The 18,079-nt window shown below is 36.4% G+C and overlaps 1 protein-coding gene across 4 annotated transcripts in view; it reads right to left on the bottom strand.

The window, feature by feature from the left end:
* The window catches only part of gig (TSC complex subunit tuberin), a 943,661-nt gene that overhangs the window by 841,621 nt on the left and 83,961 nt on the right, over positions 1-18,079 (bottom strand). The window lies entirely within an intron of this gene.

The raw sequence follows: 18,079 nt of genomic DNA, 5'->3' as shown, positions 1-18,079 counted from the left end.
GCACTCTTTCTTCTATTCCTAAGCTTCTTCAACAACATCCAGGATATTTTGCCACCTTCTTGATATTTATTTTCTATATTTTTGCCAAAGTCCTCCTATGACTTTTGTTTAGCTAGTTTTGCACAGTGTTTAGCTTTCTTACATTTGTCTCTGTATTCTCTCAGAGCACAAGCTGACTTATTTGCCAGGAACTTTTGATATGCTTTCTTCTTTTCCTTCACTGCCTCTTTAACTTCCTGTGTCCACCAGGGAGTTCTGATTTTTTTATCCTTGCAGACAACCTCACCAGATGCCTCTCTGGCAGAATCAATCAATGTTTTCTTCAGAGTTTGCCACTGAATCTCCAAGGTTTGATTCCTGTTCTCAAACTCTTTCATATTTTCTTCAATAATCTTTGTGTATTTTAGTCTACAGTTCACATCTGAGAGCTGCTCAACTTTTATTCGCTTTAAAACTTTCTTACATGTTATTCTTTTCAATATAAACAATTTTATCCTGCTCAAGACTAAATAGTGATCACTTCCAATTTCAAATCCTCTGTACACTCTGGTGTCCTGCACCAGGGAGAAAACATTACTATCAACAATAACATAGTCAATGAGACTTTTCTGATTCCTTGCCTCTTCTCTCCATGTGAATTTGTGCACATTTTTATGTTGGAACATGGTGTTAGTAATAAGCAGTCCATGTCTTGAGCAGAAATCCAACAGGTGTTTACCAGTAATATTAGCTTTGCTCTTTTCTCCAAATTTTCCCAAAATATTTTTGTATGTCTCACAATCATTTCCTACTCTGCTATTTAGATCCCCAACAAGGACCAACTTTTCCTTTTTCATTGTGTCAGTTGCTTTTTCTAAAGCCTCAAAAAATTCCTCCACTTCTACCCTAGTAGAACCTTCTGTGGGACCATAGGCACAAATAAGTCTCATTGTCCAGTTCCCCATTCTCATATTTGCCCACATTACTATACTTGAGACTGACTGCCATTCAAGAAGATTAGCCTTGTATTTTGTGTTGAATGCTATGGCTACTCCTTCTTTTCCTTGATTGTCATTGCCTGAATATAACCTTTTGTATTTATTGCAGAAAGATCTCACCATTTTTTGGTCTTTTTTGTTTCAGTCACCCCTATTATGTCGATCTGGTACTTATCTAATTCCTCAGTAAGGTAAAGACTGATCTGGAGGAAAATTGTAGATAGGAAGTTAGTAATGATGTAAATTTTTCATATGGTACTATCATATCCTGTACACCCCTTGAAGGTATATATCAGGAATTTGGTGGTGATGATGGGTGCAGCTAAACAGTTTTTTTTTTTAAACACTTTTATGTATAATGAATTGCAAACATGAATTGTGTGGGTTTTGGCTTAAAATACTCGCCCAGTACTCACTGTCGGTGCCAGGTTATTTTGCACTCTAGGCAAAGTTTACAAGTGCACCCCTTATTTCATAAACTAAAATGTTTCTAATTGACATTAAATAAAATAAAATTGTCTTTCAGATTAAATTAATAGGTAAATTAATAGGACTTTTTTTATTTTCTTTTTTAATCAATTTGAAAATTCTCTGTTATAATTCATTTACAAAAAAAAAAAAAAAAAGTTATGAAATACCGAAATTTAATATTTTAGAGTGTTAACATTTTAAAATATTTATCTTAACTGAATTTTAAATAGCGGTAAGTTCAAATCATTTAAGTAAGGAACAAAATAGAACCAAGAGTTAAATAGTAAAATAGTGTAATGTGTGAGGGATAAGGTAAAAGAATCGATACCTAAATCATATATCACTATTTAATTTTGATTTTTTAGTCAAATATGAATAAAGCATAGCTTGAAGTTTTGCACCCCTTCATGGCTTGTACCCTAGGCGGTTGCCTAGTTTGCCTAAATGGTAATGCCGGCCCTGCCAATCCTCATGGTTTGAATGGCTCAACAATTTAACAACCTATTGCAAACAGGCTCAACTGAAAAGTAAATGATAACTGAAAGGACAATTCCTATTTTGAGAAACAAAGCAAAATGAGCTGTTCCAAGTAATTACTGTAATTAATTAATCAACATTTAAGTTATTCACTGGACTTGGAGCAACTTCAATTAGTCAATATTTATCACAATATCTACATATGCCCATTCAACAAACTGGGTGTTGTAGAAACTCTAGAGGAACAAAAGACGAGTTGTTAATTTACAAAATGATTTTAGAAAAGACGAAAAACCAAACCAACTTACATGTGGCATGGACTGATTGCCAGAATGCACTTGACTCCATACCACACACTTGGGTTAGAAAATGTTGAGAAAATGTTTAGAGTAAGTATAAACATCAGAAAATTCATAACAGCAGTCATGATCATGTGGAAAAACTCAGCTCGTATTCAATGGAGGCAGCCTACGGTGAATATCAAGAGATGAAATTTCCAAGGTGATTCCTCTATTGTTCATCCTAACACAGATTCCTTTAATGTTAATTCTGAAGAAAATTAGCTTCAGATATCAAAGCAAGCAAGAAAAATATCACATCTGTTACACATGGATGATCTTAAGCTATATGGAAACACACCACAGAAACTGAGTCACTGCTCAATAGTCAGAATCTTAAGTAAAGTCATTTGTAGAGAATTTGGACTTGAGAAATGTGCACCACTCACCAATATAATATAATTGAAGCAGAGAAATCAAATTTGCAGAGAGAGAGAGAGAGAGAGATGGAAAATTAAAAACTTGTCCCAAAATGAATTTAATCAATTGAAAAGTGGATGATAACTGGAAGGAAAATTCTGATTTTGAAAAAAAGAGAAAAAGGAAATATTACAAGTAATTGCTGCCCAATAACTTGCCTGCCAATTAAGTTATTCACTGGACTTGTAGCAATTTCAGCAACCTAGGAATTCTTGAGGCAGATGACATTTTGCGTTCAGAAGTAAAAAAAAAAAAAAAAAAAAACAGAATCTGAATATCTGAAAAGAGTTAAAGTTCTAAAGTCTGAGCTTAATGGAGACAGCAATGTGACAGCAATCAATACATGGGCCATCCTTGTATTCAGATACATATCAGAAATAACTGAGAAGATGCAAATTGATTTGAATGTACTTGATCATAAAACACGAAAATTAATGACAGTGAATCATGCCTTGCACTCATGCAGTGATGTGGATTGGAAAAGAATAGGAAAGGGTGGAAGATGTAGTTCTCGGCCTAACAATGAAAAAACGAATTTATAATTTCAAAATTATTTTTATTTTTCAACATAATCTTAAGCCTAATACATTTATTCCAGCAATGCTACAGCACCATTATCCCATCCCAGTAGTGATTCTCATTAAGATCTGCAAAATACCTCTCTACAGCTGCAATCACCTCTTGATTCTAAGAAAAACAGTGACCAGCGAGGAAGAGTTTTAGTTTTGGGGAGAGATAGAAGTCAGAGGGAGCCAAATCTGGGGAATAGGGTGGATGTTCCAACAATTCATAGTGCAAATCCCTTAATTTTCCCATTGCCAAAACACCTTTGTGGGCAGGTGCATTGTTCTGATGAAACATGATTTTTTTCTTCTGCAAACCAGACATTTTCTCACAAATTTTTTCATCTAGTTTTCAATAACCTGGAATAATATTCCCGATTATTGTTTTACCTTTTTCAAGATAATTAATAAGCAAAATGCCTTTAGCATCCCAAAACACTATGCCATGACCTTTCTTGCTGATGGAAAACCGACTTTGTCTTCTTTGGAGCTGAACAACCAGCTTCTGTCCACTGTTTTGACTGCTGCTTGGATTCTGGTGTGTAATGGTGAATCCAAGTCTCATCCACAGTAATAAATCAATGCACAAAATCAGTTTAATTCTTGTTAAAATGCTGCAAGCACTGTTCATAGATTTTCATGCGAGTGTGTTTTGGATCTGCTGTGAGCAAGCGCGGAACCCAACTTGCGCAAAGCTTTTTCATTTGCAATTCTTCATGCAAAATATATCCTACATGTTCTTTAAAACGCCTATTGTTTCAGCAAATTTACATACTTTGACTCACCAGTCATCCAATACCATATCGTGCACTTGATCAATGATTTCTGGTGTTGTTACACTTTTTGTACGTCCTTCACATGGGTCATCTTCAAGGCTGGTATTGCTAACGTTTAAACTCGGCAGCCCATTTCTTAATTGTCAAAAAGGAAGAGAATAGTGCCCATAAACTTTTATGAATTTCGAATGAATTTCTTTTACCATTAATTCTCTCATGCATAAGGGCCTCATATGAGGACACATATTTTCCCTCATAATAATTATTATGAATTTAGTTCATAATAATTTAATTCATTTATAATAATTCAGTGCTATTCCTAATAATTTAGTTCATTCATAATTTAGTGCTACTCTATACATCTAGTCCTCATCTGGGGAAACCAAAGTGTTCTTAGAAACCACACCAGATGGCAGGAGTTTCAACAGAGTTACAAGAATACTAATCTCTCAGCAGTGCATGGTGGTATTAAGGAGGAAGTGAAAAGCTGTCGTTTTGTTGATTTGAATTTGGTGATGAATCTTCTGGAAAGGTTAGTATGGTTTTATATATTGTTATACCTTGTAGATGAAGTGTGAATATTTAATTTGTTCATGTTTATTACCACCATAATCATAAAACGAACTTGAAAACAACCTTTCTTCACATGAGGACAACATGTTTGTAAGATAATCTATGCAGCAAATAGTTTGAGGTTAGAAAGCTCTTGTACAATATTTTTATAATTTTATTTATTTTATTTTTGCAAACATAAATGAATAGTAAGTGTGTTAATTGGCATTATCATCTCTTTTACAGATGGATAACCAAAAGCGAGGTCCATCAGACATAAAAAAGGCCTATTACCACAAGAAACTTACTGAAGAGGAGATCAAAAAACTGTCGGAGGAATCCGAAGATAGTTTGGAGCTGAGTGATTCTGATGATCCTACATACCAACAGCCACAAAATGATCCTACAGAAAGTGACAGTTCAAGTGAAGACAGTGATGTTCAGTGTCCTTCCCCTGTTGGTCAGACTCACAATGTTCAAAGTCCAGCTAGTGTGCAAAATACAGCTGTTGCTGGTCATATGCCATTGCAGAGACAGTCAGTGTGGTTTAGTAAGAAAGATAATCCCTTTGCTAGTACTGAACCACAATTTAGAGGAAAACACCAAGTAAATATTCATGGAGAGAGCCCTGTATATTATTTTTCACAGCTGTTTCCAGATGAATTGATGAATGAAATTGTGAAACAAACTAATCTATATCCATGCCGTAAAGGCAAAGATAATTTAGCACTTACTGTGACTGAACTCAAAATTTACCTTGGAATTGTACTTGTCGTGACATACATAAAATACCCATGTGTAAGGCAGTATTGGTCTTCTGAACATGGACTGTGCATGGATGTTATAGATGATGCTATGTCAATGAAGAGATGGGAGGACATAAGGCGATATTTGCATTTTGCTGATTCAGACACAATACCTACTAACAATAAAGACAAACCAGAACGTATAAGACCAGTGCTGCGAAAGTTTCATGAAACATTCCATGCTGCTGTCAGCCCAGAAATACTTCCGAGGTTATATGAGATGATAATTCCATTCAAGAGATGTTCACAACTCAAACAATACTTACCTCATCATCATCATCAAATTCCTGCCAAGTACCCTCAAGGGGTGTACAGGATATGATAGTAATACATGAAAAATTTACATCATTACTAACTTCCTATCTACAATTTTCCTCCAGATCAGTCTGGAGGAAAAGACTCCAATATTATCAGGTCTTATATTTCTGTCGCCTAAGACACTTTGTACCGTATCAACCCACCTATATGTTGGTTTCCTCTGGGTCGTTTTCCTGCCAACCTGGCAGAGAACACATGTTTTGCTAAATCTTTCCTCGCCCATTCTGTTTAAGTGACCATACCACCTTAGATTAGCCATGCTAATGCATTCCTGGATGCTGACAAAATCAAGTTCTTTCCTAATATCCTCATTTTTAATATGATATTGCCATTTTTGCCATCTGTTCACGCCTCTAATCTTTCTCAGGACTCTCATATCTGCGGTCTCTAGTCTTTGGTCAAGTGTTTTACTTCTGACCCAGCTCTCAGATCCATAAGTTAAAATTGGTTTGAACACTGTCTTGTATACAGCTAATTTAGTGTTTCAACTAATTTCTCTCTTATTCCATATGAATTTATTCACTTGACTTCCTACCATACCAGCTTTGTTGATTCTGTTGTCTATTTCCATATTTAATTTACCATCTTCACTAAAAATCGTGCCTAAGTAGGTGAAATGTTTTACTTGTTCCACAGGTTCTCCTTTCACAACATAGTTGACATTTTCAACGATTCTGCCTATTTTTATTGTCTTTGTCTTTTTATTGCTGACCTTCATAGCATATCTATTACAACTGTTATTCAATTTAGTCAGGGGAATCTTGCAGACTTGTAGCAGATTTATTGATAAGTATAACATCGTCCGTATAAAGCAAAGAGCTGACATTAACATCTCCCATTTTTGATATCATATCTAATACCACTTTCCTTCATAATGTGATCCATATAGATAATGAATAACAGAGGGGATAATGTACATACTTGTCTCACACCAGATTTAACATTAAACCATCTTCCTGTACTTCCTTCAATTCTAACTGCTGACTTACAACTCAAATAAAGACTAAGTATTGTTTGATATAATGCCCCACTGACACCATATAACAGTAGCGTATTGAACAGCTTCTCTCTTGGCACCTTGTCATATGCCTTTTACAGATCTACAAAACTTAAATAGAAATCTTTGTTATATTCCAATGATTTCTCAACTATTTGTCATAAAGTGAAAATCTGATCCTGACAGTCTCTATTTGGCCTGAATCCAGCTTGTTCTTCACCAAGCTTTTCTTCCACACTTCTTCGTAACCGTTTCTCAAGTGTGCATGCATATATCTTACCAGGAACACTCAGTAGGGAAATACTTCTATAATTCTCACATTGTTTTATTTCCCTTTTTATATATGGGTACTATGAGAGCTCTACTCCAATCATCGGGAATTCGTCCCTCAGTCCAGGCCTTCAAACTATGGAGTGCAGCCACTGCAAGACGTTTATACCACCATACTTCAGCATTTCTGGTCGAATATCATCTACTCCTGCTGCCTTTCCACATTCCAAGCATGGCTTTTTCAACTTCAAGTATGGATATGTATTCTTGACTGCATGCCTGTTGACTGTTTTTTACCACTGTGAAATCACTACTTGTTTCATTCAGCAATTTCTCGAAGTATTACTCCATACTTCAAGGATATATTTTCCTCCAGTTTTCATGTCACCTTTATCATCTCTAATTCCTTTTACAGTGTTCTTTTCTCCATTTCTAAGCTTCTTCAACAACCTCCACAATATTTTGCCACCTTCTTGATATTTATTTTCTATATTCTTGCCAAAGTCTTCCCATGACTTTTGTTTAGCTAGTTTTACACAGTGTTTAGCTTTCTTACATTTGTCTCTGTATTCTCTAAGAGCACAAGCTGACTTATTTGCCAGGAACTTTTGATATGCTTACTTCTTTTCCTTCACTGCCTCTTTAACTTCCTGTGTCCGCCATGGAGTTCTGATTTTTCTATCCTTGCAGACAACTTCACCACATGCCTCTCTGGCTGAATCAATCCAGGTTTTCTTCAAGGCTGGCCACTGAATCTCCAAGGTTTAGTTCCTGTTCTCAAACACTTTCATTTTTTCTTCAATAATCTTTGTGTATTTTAGTCTACGGTTCACATCTGAGAGCTGCTCAACTTTTATTCACTTTAAAACTTGCTTACATGTTATTCTTTTCAATATGAAATTCAATTTCATCCTGCTCAAGACTAAATAGTGATCACTTCCAGTTTCAAATCCTCCATACACTCTGGTGTCCTGCACCAGGGAGAAAACATCACTATCAACAATAACAGTCAATGAGACTTTTGTTATTTCTTGCCTCTTCTCTCCATGCGAATTTGTGCACATTTATGTTGTAACATGGTGTTAGTAATAACCAGTCCATGTCCTGAGCAGAAATCCAACAGGTATTTGCCATTAATATTAGCTTTGCTCTTTTCTCCAAATTTTCCTAAAATATTTTTGTATGTCTGACAATCATTTCCTACTTTGCTATTTAGATCCCCAACAAAGACCAACTTTTCCTTTTTCATTATGTCAGCTGCTGTCTCTAAATCCTCAAATTATTCCTCCACTTCTACCTTAGTAGAACCGTCTGTGGGACCATAGGCACAAATAAGTCTCATTGTCCAGTTCTACATTCTGATATTTGACCACATCACTCTACTTGAGACTGGCATGCAGTCTCAAGTAGAGATTAGCTTCGTATTTAGTATTGAATACAATGGCTACTCCTTTTCCTTGACTGTCATTGCCTGAATATAACATTTTGTATTTATTGCTCAGAAAGATCTCACCAGTTTTTGTCTTTTTTGTTTCGGTGACTGCTATTATGTCATTCTGATAGTTATCTAATTCCTCAGCTAGCTCCATTTTTTTGCGATTCAGGCTTCTTATGTTGATAGTATTGATCTTTAACTCTGGTGATGTTGAGTTGGGGTGTTTTTTCAGATTTGTTCCAGTAGTTGACTTTTCTCTGTTCACCCTGGTTCCCTGGTGAAAACACAACGGGGGCCTTGTTTAACTGGGCGACGCCCCAGCCGGCATGAAATTTTGTCATGTTGTACCATCATTACTTACCTAATACCACAATAATTACCCAAGAAACCAAAAAAATTGGGTTTCAAAATGTGGGTGAGGACAGGCATTTCAGGCTATGCATATTGTTTTGATCTTTATGGGTGCAAATCCGGGAAGACAAAATTCAGACTCATTCAGTGGAAGTGAAAATGTAGTACTTAGGCTTTGCCATGATCTTGCTGGTAAGAACTTCAAGGTATACGCAGACAACTTCTTCACAAGCATCCCCCTAATTAAGAAACTAAAGGAAGATGATATTTATTATGTTGGTACATGCAGAAGAAATCGACTTCAAGGTGCTGACAAGAAACTGAAATATGAAAACGATTTGCAGAAGATGGGACGAGTAAATATGTCAGTCACCACGTCCTCTGATGGCATTACTGTCACTAGATGGGTTGATAACTCCATAGTACATGTTGTATCTAACTACTTAGGAAAGAAGCCTGTCAGTGTACGTCAGAGGGTCAGCCAGAAAGGAAAAAAGTATGTTAAATTCCACTACCTCGCAGCATAGCTGTTTATAACAAACATATGGGTGGAGTGGACCTTATGGACTTTTGTGGTTTTGTATTGAAATGATACCAGGTACAAACGATAGTATACGAGAATTTTTTACCATATGTTGAATGTACTTGTTTGTAATGCACGGATCATTTGGAAATGGAAAGAAAAAGAAAAATTGGATTTGTTGGAATTCAAATCAAGAGTCGCAACTGCTTCGATATATCAAAGTTTAACTCAGCTAGGTAAAAAGAAACGAGGACACCCTTCAAATCAGACACCACCAGCACTAAAGAAACGCAAAACTCACTCTGTGTCACATGAGAAACATTTTAATGGCAGTGGACACTTCCCAAAGAAGACAACAAGTATTATTGCCAATTGTTGCAGAGATGCTTTTTATTTTATTTTTTTTTTTTTTTTTTTTTTTTTATTATCCCATGGTATTATTACACCAGATCATAGAGGTCAAGTTCATGTATTTTATACAGCACCTTTTCTGGGTTGTTATAGAGTTCACATTTGGAAATATTCATACAGTTCAGCAAATGCAATGATGATGCTTCCTCGATGTTACAGATTTTACAGGTGAGGAAGACTTTTATGCCATTGCTAAACTTGATTGGTCTTGTGTGGCCGGTGTTGAGGCGAGAGATCATGGTAGTGGCACTGCGATTAAACTTGGAGTTGATGGTAGCTCCTGGATTTTCTGCTGAGTACCAGTGGTGAGTCATGTCCTGAAGAACTGTTCTTTTTATGTTTTCTTTTTGGATGGTTTTAAAAAGATCAAAATCTGTGGTATCACTTGATGTTGCGGCCATTTTTACTACTTCATCTGCAGTTTTGTTTCCCTTTAATCCCACATGGGATGGGATCCATTGGAAGATTATTTTGGAATCCTTATGTAGTTTGTTTATGTTTTTTGCTCTCTCTAAGTATTTCTTGATGGCCTAGTGTAGCAGTTCTCAATAGCTTGAAGGGCTGCTAAGGAATCTGTGAAAAATATAAACCCCTTTGGGTTTTGTTTGTCCAAATATTGTAGTGCTGTGTTAATGGCTATTAATTCTGAATGGTATGAGTTGCATCCAATACTGTTAGTTGTTTTTAGTTCTATATTACAAGAGCCATAGATGAGTATGCCACTCCCAGAATTACGATTTGGATTTTTGGAGCCATCTGTGTAGATCTTTATTGAGTCAGGTCCGTATTCCATTATTTTTGAAAGGGCTAATGATCTCAAGATTTCAGGGTTTTCTAGGCTTTTTTTCTCATGTTTCCCTATTTCAGAGTTGATAACTATATTTCTCCTATTTTGATTTGGAGGAAATGCTGGGTAGTCGGCTATTTTATTTGGACAATCCAAGGGAATTTTATTTTCTATGATTTCATGTTGTTGATTTTTTCTTTATTCTATTTGTTGGTTTCCAGTTTTTAAAAAGTTCACTTGTTCTATGATGTGCAAGGTTGGCTCTTTTTTCTACAAATTTGGTAAGATTTTCTTGCCACCTAATTTTTAAAGGAACAAGGTTGGATTCGAATTCTACTATTTTTCCAGAAGTTGTATTCCTTATTCCACATATGATTTTAGCTGCATTTTTCTGAATTTTTATAAGCTTGTCTAAACTGGTTTGTGATGTTTGCATCCAGATAGGCGAAGCATATTCCATTATGGGACGGATAATAGAGGTATATGCGACTTTTAATGTTTTAGCATCAGCTCCCCACACTTTACCTGAGATACTTTTCAGGATATTTAGTCTTGTTTTTGCTCTGACTGCAACATTGTTGATATGTTTATTGAAGCTTAGTGATGGACCCAGAGTAACTCCAAGGTATTTGGGGTTTTCATTAAATGTAATTAGTTGACTGTTTAGCTTAACCTTTGGACTCCACTTTCTGAGGTGGTTATTAATAGTAAAATCACAATTTCTGATTTAGTAGGGTTAATTTTGATATTTTTGTTTTCACAGTATGTAGCTAAACTTTCAATGGCTTTGTTTAAGTGACCTTCTGCAGTTTTTAGGTTTTCGTGAGCTGAGAATAGGACCAAATCATCAGCAAACATAGCTATCTTTGTTTCTTTATTTATATTTTTATCTAAGTAATTTAAGTAGATGGAAAAAAGGAGTGGGCTCAAAATGCTACCTTGAGGGAGTTCCTGCCTTATTTTCACTTTCTTGGAAAAGGTATTATTTATTTTAACTCGAATTGTTCTATTTCTTAAAAAGTCATAGATCCAGTTAAGAACTTTCCCTTCTATTCCAATATGACAAGGTTTGGAAAAGAGTTTCTGCCTCCACACCTTGTCAAAGGCATTGCTAAAATCTATAAAAGCTGCAATGGCGATGTACACTGCAAGAGTAAAACAAGATACATCTGTAGTAGATGTGAAGTTCCAATCTGTCCGGAATGTTTTCAGTCTTTCCAAACAAAATGAAGCAAAGAGAATAAGGCTGTTCTTGATTTACATAGCTCTACTGCAAATTCTAATTGTTCTACTTTTTTTGTATGTACTAAGTAATCCAAATTTTGATCATTGCAGTGTTTCAGCAAAATATAAATTGTTTATAATCTGTTTTGTCATACTTGTAATGTCTTTCAAATTCCTTAGATTAAGTCATTTCCATAGAAATATGTCTGTAGTCTGTTGGTATTAGTGCATGATGTCCTCAACTGAGGACATCATTTTTTACATATACAGGACACAAATTTAGCAAAATTAATGTATTTATGGTAATACTGTAAGATTAAATGGTACTGTATCATGCCATTATAATTTTTTTATAAATGAATATAAAAATTCATGCATGCATACATTCTTGAAGAAAGAATTTTATAACCGCATGATGCTCAATTTTATCCATTTCAAGGAATACAGACAACAACACTTTTGCTTCAGACAGCTGTATAAAACAAACTACTTGATAGAATGACTTGCAATTTCACATGGTTGCTTATGACAGATGTACCAAATTAGAGAAAAAAAATCGTGCCAATATCTATGGTCGAGGCCAAGAACTTTTCGGACCACCCTCGTAAAGAGACAGTGGACCATTAATTAGTTCTTACAGCAAGACTGTTCATACAGACCATACACTGTTTCGAAAGAAGTCAACACACACTCCCATGGGCAAGGTTCATTGTGCCATGTAACGAGTCACATGTCTGTAGCCAGTATAAATTGGAGGAATATGATGCGCCTAAGTCAGTGCAACTAACTGTGTCTGGGTGAAATGGCTGTGAGAAGGGAATTGATGGAGTTTGAAAGAGGCATTGTGTTAGGATGCCACATTGCAGGCCTATCTGTTCAGCAAATTGTGTCATCCCAAGTCAACAATCATTGATATCATACTGAGATGGAAGTGCAAGGAGTTGCCCTGCACTTCCAAATGTTGCCCGCAGTAGATGACCTACTACACTCGCCGAACATGACTGTAAGGTGCTATGAAAGATAATATGAAAAAGTGCTATTTGTCAGCTGACAAGTTGAATGCGGAGTTCTAGGCATTGACTGGAACACCAATCTGAACAAAAACATTAAGAATCAAGACTCACAACATGAATTTCCATGGTAGGACCGTGCAATATGCAAGCCCCACATTACCCGAATCAGCATGAGTGGGGTAATGCAAAGAGCATGTACAGTGGGATGGAAACTTGGAAAGCTGTGTTATAGAGTAACAAATCATACTACGCCCTCTACTGAGCAGATGGACAGGTGTGGTTGTGGTTGTGGCAGATGCTAGGTGAACGTCTCTTACTAGAGTGTGTGTACCCCAACTATGAATTTCGAAATTGGTGGTGTGATGGTATGGGTTTTTTTTTGGCCTTGGATCTCTGTTTGTGGTGCCACGAATATTGAACTCCAAGAGGTATCTGAACATTCTGGATAATGCATTGCTTCCTACTTTGCTGCATTTCTACAGAAATGACCATTGTCTCTTTCAGCAAGACAATGCATCATGTCAAAAGGCAGCTGCTGTGACTGCATGGTTTGTGGACCTGGGCATCACCACTTGACTGGCCTCAACAGAGCCCTGATATCAACCCAACTGAACATTTGTGGGATGAACTGGAGCATCAGGAGATGTCAAGTGATGTCTGCATCACAACAGTCCCAGACCTCGTTACATTCCTATAGGAAGAATGGTCCAAAATGTCCACTGATTGCTTCTGAATCCTACAGGGCACACTTGTAGAAAGTATGCCCTGTAGAATTGCTGCAGTCATTGCAGTGAAAGGTCCTGAATCTTATTAAGATGAGCACCATGGATATTTGTTCCTCACACTGTGGTGTCCATCGACTTATTTACAAGCAATGTATAAACAAAAGTATGATCAAGTAGCAAAAGCTTTACACTGGAGCTTGTGCAAGTATATGGTTCCCAAATAAAGATAAAGAGCCAAAAGACTTCATTTCAGCGATGCAAAAATTACATAAATCAAGTGGATTTATATAAGAGAGCAAAAACTCTCATTCAGTACTAAAGAACTCGAAGTGTTGGAGAGGTGTATTTTTCGTAAGCAAACTCTCAGTCACCGCATAAAGTATTTACTAAAATAAAGATAAAAAGACAAAAGGCTTCATTTCAGCAATGCAAAAATTATGGAAATGAAGTGGATATTAAATCCAGCATTATTTCAAAGCTGAATGCAGAACCTATGAGTTTTGTATGAAATTTAACCAGAGAGCTTACAGGAATACGCTCGCCGGAGTTTTATGTGAGTTTTTGCTCTCTTAAGGTTTCTGCCTGGTCTCTGAGGAGAACCAACCAGTTTGAAACAGCTGTCAGGCCAGTGATACCTTATCACAATGGACCAATAGAAGGCGAATATATGGATGCTTGGGCAGTGATCATGTCTCCTATAAGGTCTGCACTAGGGCAACTCGTAAATGCCAGCGAGTGTATTCCCATAAACTCTCTGGTCAAATTCCATACAAAACTTTCAGAGTTTCTGCATTCAGCTTGGAAATAATGCTGGACTTAATATCTACTTGATTTATATAATAATATGATTTCCCAACTTGCAAAAACGTCTTGGGAATACACAGTTGAAAAGTTATTGAAAATGCAAGGATATTGTGTAACTTTAAAATTCAGACAGATGGACATCTGGAATATAATATGCCAGACATCACTGTAGTCAAAAACAACATGTGTGGTTTACTGATGTGGAAATACCAAAGGATAGTACAGTAAATGAAAAAGTGCTTGAAAAACTGACCAACTATAGCAATCTGGACATTGAAATTCAATGACTTTGGAACAGGAAACCAACAACAGTTCTAATGTTCAGAGGAGCAATACCAAGAGCATTTATGAAACATCTTGAAAAGTTTAACCAGATATAACACTATTTCAACTTCACAAAATGGCACTTTTAGGGACATCTCACATTTTCCAACGATGCATAGCCTAATCCTCTGGTTTTGGATAAGACCTGAATTGGACTCATTCATCAATCAAAGATTTCATTATGCTGTTTTATGTTTCTCGTTACTCTTCAACTGTGAATTCTGTTAATTAATTATAGTAGTAGTAGTAGTAGTAGTAATAATAATAATAATATATATATATATATATATATATATATATATATATATATATATATATATAAATGGGGTGCTTAAGGGTCAAAGCTGTATAACTGAGAGGAGACCTCCACATAGCCTTTAAAGGAATGCGGAGAAACGACCAGGGCTTCTGACCTAATGTCCAATCCTCACCTTCTCGTGGTGCACCCTGTTGGGTATCTACTTTGATACTGAACGAACAAGGATGGGCTGGCAATTTGGGATTTAGCCGACCAAATTGTATTCTTATTGGTTAAACCAAAATATACAATGATGGTACAACATGACAAAATTTCATGCCGGCTGGGGCGTCGCCCGGTTAAACAAGGCCCCCGTTGTTTTCGCCAGGGAACCAGGGCGAACAGCGAAAAGTCAGCTACCGGAGCAAATCTGAAAACAAACCCCAACTCAACATCACCAGAGTTAAAGATCGGTACTATCAACGTAAGAAGCCTGAATGGCAAAGAAATGGAGCTAGCTGAGGAATTAGATAAGTACCAGATCGACATAATAGGGGTGACTGAAACAAAAAAGACCAAAACTGATGAGATCTTTCTGAGCAATAAATACAAAATGTTATATTCAGGCAATGACAATCAAGGAAAAGAAGGAGTAGCCATAGTATTTAACACAAAATACGAGGCTAATCTTCTTGAATGGCAGTCAGTCTCAAGTAGAGTAATGTGGGCAAATATGAGAATGGGGAACTGGACAATGAGATTTATTTGTGCCTATGGTCCCACAGAAGGTTCTACTAAGGTAGAAGTGGAGGAATTTTTTGAGGCTTTAGAAAAAGCAACTGACACAATGAAAAAGAAAAAGTTGGTCCTTGTTGGGGATCTAAATAGCAGAGTAGGAAATGATTGTGAGACATAAAAAAATATTTTTGGAAAATTTGGAGAAAAGAGCAAAGCTAATAATAATGGCAAATATCTGTTGGATTTCTGCTCAGGACATGGATTGGTTATTACTAACACCATGTTCCAACATAAAAATGTGCACAAATTTACATGGAGAGAAGAGGCTAGGAATAAGAAAAGTCTCATTGACTATGTTATTGTTGATAGTGATGTTTTCTCCCTGGTGCAGGACACCAGAGTGTACAGAGGATTTGAAATTGGAAGTGATCACTATTTAGTCTTGAGCAGGATAAAATTGAATTTCATATTGAAAAGAATAACATGTAAGAAAGTTTTAAAGCGAATAAAAGTTGAGCAGCTCTCAGATGTGAACTGTAGACTAAAATACAGATATATTATTGAAAAGAAAATGAAAGAGTTTGAGAACAGGAATCAAACCTTGGAGATTCAGTGGCAAACTCTGAAGGAAACATTGATTGATTCTGCCAGAGAGGCATGTGGTGAGGTTGTGTGCAAGGATAAAAAAATCAGAACTCCCTGGTGGACACAGGAAGTTAAAGAGGCAGTGAAGGAAAAGAAGAAAGCATATCAAAAGTTCCTGGCAAATAAGTCAGCTTTTACTCTTACAGAATACAGAGACAAATGTAAGAAAGCTAAACAGTGTGTAAAACTAGCTAAACAAAAGTCATGGGAGGACTTTGGCAAGAATATAGAAAATAAATATCAAGAAGGTGGCAAAATATTCTGGAGGTTGTTGAAGAAGCTTAGGAATGGAGGAAAGAGTGCTGTAAAAGGAATTAGAGATGACAAAGGTGACATGAAAACAGGAGAAAAAGATATCCTTAAAGTATGGAGTAATTACTTTGAAAAAATGCTAAATGAAACAAGCAGTGATGACAGCACAGTGATAAAAAACACTGACCAGTCATGCAGTCAGGAATACATATCCATACTTGAAGTAGAAAAAAGCCATTAAAGGCTTGAAATGTGGAAAGGCAGCAGGAGTAGATGATATTCGACCAGAAATGCTGAAGTATGGTGGTATAAGAGTCTTACAGTGGCTGCACTGCATAGTTCAGAAAGCCTGGACAGAGGGACGAATTCCCGATGATTGGAGTAGAGCTCTCATAGTACCCATATATAAAAAGGGAAATAAAACTGAATGTGAGAATTACAGAGGTATTTCCCTACTGAGTGTTCCTGGCAAGATCTATGCAAGTATACTTGAGAAACGGTTGAGAAGATTTGTGGAAGAAAAGCTTGGTGAAGAACAAGCTGGATTCAGGCCAAATAGAGGCTGTCAGGATCAGATCTTCACTTTACGGCAAATAGTCGAGAAAGCATGGGAATATAACAAAGATCTGTATTTAAGTTTTGTCGATTTGGAAAAGGCATATGACAAGGTGCCAAGAGAGAAGCTATTCAATACGCTGCAGTTATATGGTGTCAATGGGGCATTATATCAAGCAATACTTAGTCTTTATTTGAGTTGTGAGTCAGCAGTTAGAATTGAAGGAAGTACAGGAAGATGGTTTAATGTTAAATCTGGTGTGAGACAAGGATGTAGATTATCCCCTCTGTTATTCATTATCTATATGGATCACATTATGAAGGAATGTGGTATTAAACCTGATATCAAAATTGGAGATGTTAATGTCAGCTCTTTGCTTTATGCAGATGATGTTATACTTCTAAATAAATCCGCTACAAGTCTGCAAGATTCTCCGACTAAATTGAATAGCTGTTGTAATAGATATGGTATGAATGTCAGCAATAAAAAGACAAAGACAATGAAAATAGGCAGAATTGTTGAAAATGTCAACTGTGTTGTGAATGGAGAACCTGTGGAACAAGTAAAACATTTCAGCCAGTTAGGCACAATTTTTACTGAAGATGGTAAACTAAATATAGAAATAGACAACAGAATCAGCAAAGCTGGTATGGCGGGAAGTCAATTGAATAAATTCATATGGAATAAAAAGAAATTAGTCGGAACACTAAATTAGCTGTATACAAGACAGTGTTCAAACCAATTTTAACTTATGGATCTGAGAGCTGGGTCAGAAGTAAAACACTTGACCAAAGACTAGAGACCGCAGATATGAGAGTCCTGAGAAAGATTAGAGGCGTGAACAGATGGCATCAATGGCAATATCATATTAAAAATGAGGATATTAGGAAAGAACTTGACATTGTCAGCATCCAGGAATGCGTTAGCAGAGCTAATCTCAGATGGTATGGTCACTTAAATAGAATGGGAGAGGAAAGATTAGCAAAACAAGTGTTCTCTGCCAGGTTGGCAGGAAAACGACCCAGAGGAAGACCAAGATATAGGTGGATTGATACGGTACAAAGTGCCTTAGACGATAGAAATATAAG

The sequence above is a fragment of the Typopeltis vanoorti genome, chromosome 3 (assembly GCF_054136105.1).
Source record: "Typopeltis vanoorti isolate ZY-2024b chromosome 3, IOZ_Tvanoo_1.0, whole genome shotgun sequence".
Taxonomy (NCBI): Eukaryota; Metazoa; Arthropoda; class Arachnida; order Uropygi; family Thelyphonidae; genus Typopeltis; species Typopeltis vanoorti.
The sequence above is the reverse complement of the archived record's forward strand: the minus strand, read 5'-3'. Positions and strand labels throughout refer to the sequence as shown.